Genomic DNA, 7,802 nt, shown 5'->3' with positions numbered 1-7,802 from the left:
TGCTCAGCCCAAGCACACACCAAGTGGGCCCGGAAGTGGATTTTTATGTCATTTACTCATTTCTGTAAACCTTAGGATACTAGTTTTCTATAAGTAGGACCTTTTATTATTGGATTGGGAGGTCTTTCGATCACTAGAGCTTTTTGATCATACTTTTTATGATTGAACCCTCATTAGGAGGCTGGCCATTCGGCCATGCCTAGACCTTATGCTTATGTATTTTCAACGGTGGAGTTTCTACACACCATAGATTAAGGTGTGAAGCTTGTTCTTATGTATTTTCAACGGTGGAGTTTCTACACACTATAGATTAAGGTGTGGAGCTCTGCTGTACCTCGAGTATTAATGCAATTACTATTGTTCTTCCATTCAATTCCGCTTGTTCTTGTTCTTCAACTTGATGAATGTGATGATCCGTGACACTCATCATCATTCTCACCTATGAACATGTGACTGACAACCACCTCTGTTCTACCTTCGATTGGGTGAATATCTCTTGGATTCTTTAATCGGAATCTTCGTGATATAAGCTAGAATTGATGGCGGCATTCAAGAGAATCCGGAAGGTCTAAACATTGTCTGTGGTATTCTGAGCTGCTTCAAACTCCTAGCAGGTGGGGCGTTAGTGACAGACGCAAAAGAATCGATGGATTCTATTTCGGCCTGACCGAGAACCGACAGCTGATTACCCATGCTGTGACAGAGCATAGGCAGCGTTTTCACTGAGAGGATGGGAGGTAGCCATTGACAACGGTGAAACCCTACACAAGCTTGCCATGGAAAGGAATAAGAAGGATTGGATGAAGACAGTAGGAAAGCAGAGAGACGGAAGGGAAGGCATCTTCATGCGCTTATCTGAAGTTCCTACCAATGAATTACATAAGTATCTCTATCTTTACCTTTTTGTTATTTTCGTTCATCACCATTACTATTTGAGTTTGCCTGACTAAGATTTACAAGATGACCATAGCTTGCTTCAATACTAACAATCTCCGTGGGATCGACCCTTACTCGCGTAAGGTTTATTACTTGGACGACCCAGTGCACTTGCTGGTTAGTTGTGCGAAGTTGTGTAATGCCATGGTACTGAACTACCAAGTTTTTGGGGTTCATGACCGGGGATTATGAGAGTTGTGAAAAAGTATTGTTCACAATTTCGCGCACCAGGCTTCCTCTACTACTAATTGAATTTAGGCTTCCTCTTGCTTAGAGTTGGCAACAGCAAAACTACTACTACTAGATCCTCTTGCTTAGAGTTGATTATAGCACAACTTGAATTTAGACTTCCTCTTGCTTAGAGTTGACAGCAGCACAACTACTGCTCTTACTTAGAGTTGATTATAGCATAACATGAATTTAGGTTTCCTTTTGTTTAGAATTGACAGCAGCACAAATTACTAGATCCTCTTACTTAGAGTTGACTGCAACACAACTTAAATTTAGGTTTCCTTTTAGAGTTGATAGCAGCACAATTACTAGATCCTCTTGCTTAGAGTTGGCTGCAGTACAATTTGAACAACTGTTGCACAATTTGAATTTAGGTTTTCTCTTGCTTAGAGTTGACAGCAGCACAATTGCTACTACTAGATCCTCTTACTTAGAGTTGGCTGGAGCACAAACAACTATAGTAAAACTTGAACTCAGATTTTCTCTTTCTTAGAGTTAACAACAGCACAACTACTACTCTTCCTCAGAGTTGACAGAAGCACAACTATTACTACTACTAGATCCTCTTGCTTAGAGTTGATTGCAACACAAACAATTGTAACACAACTTGAATTTTGATTTTCTCTTATTTAGAGTTGACAGTAGCATAACTACTAGATCCTCTTCCTTAGAGTTGACTGTAGTACAACTTGAACAATTGTAGCACAATTTGTATTTAGGTTTCTTCTTGCTTAGAGTTGACAGTAGCACAATTACTAGATCCTCTTGCTTAGAGTTCACAACAGCACATTACTACGACTACTACTTGAATTTAGGATTCCTCTACTACTACTTGAATTTAGGCTCCTTCTTGCTTAGAGTTGATAGCAACAAAACTACTACTACTAGATCGTCTTACTTAGAGTTGACTGTAACACAACTTGAATTTAGGCTTCCTCTTGCTTAGAGTTGACAGCAGCACCACTACTACTACTACTACTAGTAGATCTTCTTGCTTAGAGTTGACTTCAACACAACTTGAATTTAGGTTTTCTCTTAGAGTTAATAGCAGCACAACTACTAGATCCTCTTGCTTAGAGTTGACTGCAGTATAATTTGAATAATTGTTGCACAATTTAAATTTAGGTTTCCTCTGGTTTAGAGTTGACAGCAGCACAACTGCTACTACTACTACTACTACTACTACTAGATTCTCTTGTCTAGAGTTGACTGGAGCACAAACAACTGTAGCAAAACTTGAACTCAGATTTTCTCTTTCTTAGAGTTGATAGCAGCACAACTACTACTCTTTCTTATAGTTAACAGAAGCACAACTATTACTACTACTAGATCCTCTTGCTTAAAGTTGATTGCAATACAAACAACTGTAACACAACTTGAATTTAGGTTTTCTCTTACTTAGAGTTGACAGTAGCACAACTACTAGATCCTCTTCCTTAGAGTTGACTGCAGTACAACTTGAACAATTATAGCACAATTTGAATTTAGGTTTCCTCTTGTTTAGAGTTGACAACAGCACAATAACAACAACAACTACTAGATCCTCTTGCTTAGAGTTGATTGCAGCACAAACAACTATAGCACAACTTGAATTTAGATTTTCTCTTGCTTAGAGGTTACAATAGCACAATTTGAATTTAAGTTTCAATGTTGGTTCATACTTTTGAAACAAAGTACTACTAGTCTACTACTACTACTATGACTAGATACTCTTATTTAGAGTTGATTGCAACACAACTTGAATTTAGGCTTTAGTGTTGGTTCCTTCTTTTGAATTTAGGTTTTCTCTTGCTTAGAGTTAATAGCAGCACAACTTGAATTCAAGTTTCAATGTTAGTTTCTACTTTTGAAACAAAGTACTACTAGTCTACTACTACTACTAGATACTCTTGCTTAAAGTTGATTGTAGCACAACTTGAATTTAGGTTTCAGTGTTGGTTCCTTCTTTTAAAACAAAGTATTACTACTGCTAGATCCTCTTTCTTAGAGTTGACTGCAAAACAACATAACTTGAACAACTACAACACAACTTGAATTTAGATTTTCTCTTACTTCGAGTTGACTGTAGCACAACTTCAGGTTTCAGTATTGGTTCCTTCATTTGAAACAAAGTACTACTACTACTGAATCCTTTTGCTTAGAGTTGACTGTAGCATAACACACCTTGAACAACTACAGCAAAACTTGAATTTTAGGTTTTCTTTTGCTCAGAGTTGACTGCAGCACAACTTGAATTCAGGTTTTAGGATTGGATCCTTCTTTTAAAATAAAGTACTACCACTATTAGTAGATCCTCTTACTTAGAGTTGACTACAGTACATCACAACTTGAACAACTGCAGCACAACTTGAATTTAGGTTTTCTCTTGTAGTCAAGACTGCAGCATAACTTAAATTCAGCTTTCAATGTTGGTTCCTTCTTTTGAAACAAAGTACTATTACTACTACTACTTGAATAATTGCAGCACAACTTGAATTCAGATTTTCTCTTGCTTAGGGTTGATTGCAACACAGCCTGAACAATTATAGCACAATTTGGTTTCTTGGTTAGAGTTTACTAGAACTACGAATACTGGAGAGAGAATGAAAATCTTTGTGCAGTATTATTTTCTTTTACTTTGAGCTTCATTGAGGTTTCTTTGTTATGTTTTTTATGTCTATTTTTTTTGTAATTGAGAAAAGGCTAATCACGGTGAAGTGAGAAAATAAAAGAGCCATGAGCGAAAAGAGGAAAAAGAGATGGATTGTAAAAGTCAAAGTCTCTGTATTTGGTTTTTGTTGAATTAGGATTAGTTTCCTTAGCCAAGTTGGAATAGCATTTGAGTGGATATTAGGCTTGGGTTAGAAGTTTGGTGGGTGATACTAGATGAATTAGGTTATAATTATTGATATTGGTTCATGTAACCAGTTTGATTATAGTTGAAATTTCACCATAATTATGGTGGAGACCAGATGTAGGTTTCATTGCACTTGGAAACCAAACCAGGATATATGCTTGTGTGATTCTCTTTTACCTGTTTTCTTTTGTTGTGGCTTTAGAGACAAAACACAAATAATCTTCTGCTATTTTAACTTTTGCGAAAACATTTTAAAAAATTTTAGTTTTGAAACTAACTTGATTCAACCCTCCTTCTCAAGTTTTAAAAGATCTTGGCAAGGGTTGTGGGTTAAAGATCACTACCCTTGTCACCAACCACAACATGATAATTAAAAAGAGTGAACTTAATTCGTCAATCTCTACAATTTGAGAAAAGTCAATTAGAATTTGTAACACCCTACCACGCAGAGCTTTACGCTTAAGTCGTAAAACAGAGGTGGTGTGAAATTACGACCTCTAAAATAAAATGTGTATATATAATAGCAGAAGAATTATAATATGCTAGGAGCCTTGAAGAATAAAAGAAATAAAGATCGCAAAATAAAAGTGCAACGCTCGAGGAACGAGTTTACTTGCGTGCTAAGAAAACCATAACTATTAAACATAAGATAACAGAAGTAGGAATAGAGTGTCAAAGATACAAAATAACAAGCTCCTGACTCAACCTGCGAAGTTAAGACTAGCCGGAGAATATTTACATATATATACATACATATCCAAAACCTAAAAGCCACTTCGCTTCAAGAGTCCAGATGCCTAACGAGATGCCTCTCGACCTGCATCTGAAGAACAACAACATAGTATGGAATGAGAACTGGAGGTTCTCAGTATGGTAAAGGTGCCACACACATAATATATAAGGTCCTGGGAATGCCAGAGGCAATCCTAGAACGCCGACACTTAGATTATAGAGGTTAAAGTATTAAACAGAAGCCATAAAAGGTGGTTTTCTAAGAATATTTAAACCTAACTTAACTTAACCTTAAATCTAAGTTCCATACTGCCATAGTGCCATTCCTCCATACCTCCAACTCCATCATGCATTTTCACAGACAAATAGACAAATAAAGACAAGCACAAGAAGGTTACAGTTACTGTAGGTAACAAATACACATTTAACATGGAAAGTACATATAGGCACACCCAAATTAAAGCACAAGCAAGTAGTTCAAATAATATGCATATGATGCATGCCTGTCCTATGGCTGATGAGGCTCATCAGTCGGTTATCCAGCCAACCCGACAAGTCTGAATTGTACTTAGACTGTCCCCTGACGTGCATCCCCAAGAGTTTATGCATAGCTTTTTCTCAAATAATCAATATTGCTCAATGGGGGTAACATTCACGGGAATTTATATAGTGCCCGGTCACACTTACATCGTAGGGTCAACAGAGTATCGAGTTTTCAACCTGGTACACGTGGTGGCAAGCCACGGCACTTAATCCAGGGAATCTCGTATCTCAGATCATTCAAATTCATATGCCATATAAATAATTCAATTATAATTCATCAATATCCACATCATTCTCAATCGCATCTCATTCATCATCATACATCAATCATATTCAATCCTTATCCTTCATTGTCACACCTCCCATTCCGTCCATCAATAGTTCCATTTCAAAACATAATTCATTCTTTTATAAATGAATCAAACTTAAAACATACTTATTTTCTTAATAACTCAAAATCAAACCATATAACCTTTGAATCTAAATCTTTTTAAATAATCATATAAACAAAATCTCTAATTTTTATAAAATTTCGACAGCATCTCCTCTAAAACTCTGACTTTGCCACCCTTTTCGAGTCCAAACTTGCATTCTTTTCAATTCAACATACCCTTCCTCATCATCATAACAAACAACACAATAAATCTACCTCAGATCAACAATTATACTCATACAATATTCAAATCCAACAACCAAAATTCAACTAAGAATCATAGTTCACAAATCCTAGGCTTTTAAAACAAAATACCTTATTATCACAACAACCTCCACAATAGTTATACCTCAAATCAATAATTCACCAAATCACCAGTTAATCAACAAGCACCAAACCAACCATGTTCATCAACAGGATACTAAGTATTAAATATACACATGCAATCCAACTTATCCTATGGTCATCTAGCCTAAGTTTTCACAGAAAATTATATATTAAATGCAAGAAACCTAAACCATACCTTAGCCGATTCCCAAGTATTATTCCAAGACAATTTTCCTAAAGAACACAGCCCCCAAAACCTCAACTAATCAGCTTCCTCCGAGTTCCAGTATTCACAATTTCAAGCTCCAATTATTTATTCACAACCTAATACACATTTATAACACATATATATCCAATTTAATACTCAAAGCTCAAATTTCAATGAAATTAAAATAGAATTATCTTATCCTCACCTTACCCAATTTTCACATAAGAAAGAGTGAATGTTTTTCTCAAGTTAATTGGATCCTGAAACATCAGAAATCAAAGAAATTCAATCTTCTCACTCAAAATTCAAAAATTAGGAAAAAGAAGAGACTGAGGTGAAATAGCAAGTTACCTATGAAATTGTTCTGGTAGAAACGTAGAGCTCGATGCGGTGAACGCGTGGCCGCAAACGGTGCGGCGATTGGAGCTTGGATTGAGAAGTTACGATGTACGAAAGTTAACGTGAGGGTTTGACGTTCTTTCTTTCCTCTCCTCTGTTGCCCTTTGATGCTGCCAAAATGAGGAGAAGAACAATGTGGCTTTTACTTAAAGGGCTGGTCCGGTTGGGCCCACAGCCCGGTTCTTTTCAAAGCTTGAAAAAGCTAATCTTATACAAGTATAAATAGGAGGCATAATCACAAGTAATATATATACAGAAGCAATAAACACCTTTCTCTCTTTATACACTACTAATAGTTTCTTTCTCTCTCTTCGTTTCTGCATATATTAATAAATATATGAATCATCTTTATTGAGCTAATTATATTAATATTATAGTCCTCTATTTACGCTTCTTTATTTTATATATCTTCTTTATTTATTCTACAACATGTTATCAGCACAAGACTCTAATCAAATTTTAGGAAGACTCCAAGTAACAAATTTTCATTATGTCGAAGCTCTCTCATCTTGAATTTAATGTTCTTAATATATTTGGAAATAATTATTTATCATGGATATTAGATGCTAAAATCCATCTTGATTCAATGGATCTTGGAGATACCATTAAGGCTGAAATAATGCATCCCAAAAGGATAAAGTCAAGACCATGATTTTTCTTCATTGTCATCTTAACGAAGGATTGAAAAATGAATATCTCACGTTAAAAGATCTTGCAGATCTGTGAAAAGACCTTGAAGAAATGTACAATCATCAAAAGACGGTGATACTTCCTCAAACCCGATATGAATGGACACACTTGCGTCTACAGAATTTTAAATCCATAAATGAATATAATTCAGCAATATTTCGTATTACCTCACGAATGAAATTATGTGGGAAAAGAATATTTGATAATGATATGTTAGAGAAAACTTTCTCAACCTTCTATGCCTCGAATGTGCTCCTGTAGCAGCAGTATCCAGAAAAAATATTTAAAAAAGTATTTTAAGTTAATTTCTTGCTTTCTTGTTGTTGAACACAACAATGAGTTACTTTTAAGGAATCATGAAGTGCGTTCAGCTAGCGCTGTAAGAACCCTAATTTAAAAAAAACAAATAATTAGTTATTTATAAGTTATTATATTATATTAAATTTTTTTTAAAAAAATTATTTTTG

Source organism: Arachis duranensis, chromosome 8 (genome assembly GCF_000817695.3).
Source record: "Arachis duranensis cultivar V14167 chromosome 8, aradu.V14167.gnm2.J7QH, whole genome shotgun sequence".
Classification (NCBI taxonomy): Eukaryota; Viridiplantae; Streptophyta; class Magnoliopsida; order Fabales; family Fabaceae; genus Arachis; species Arachis duranensis.
Note: the sequence above shows the minus strand (reverse complement) of the source record.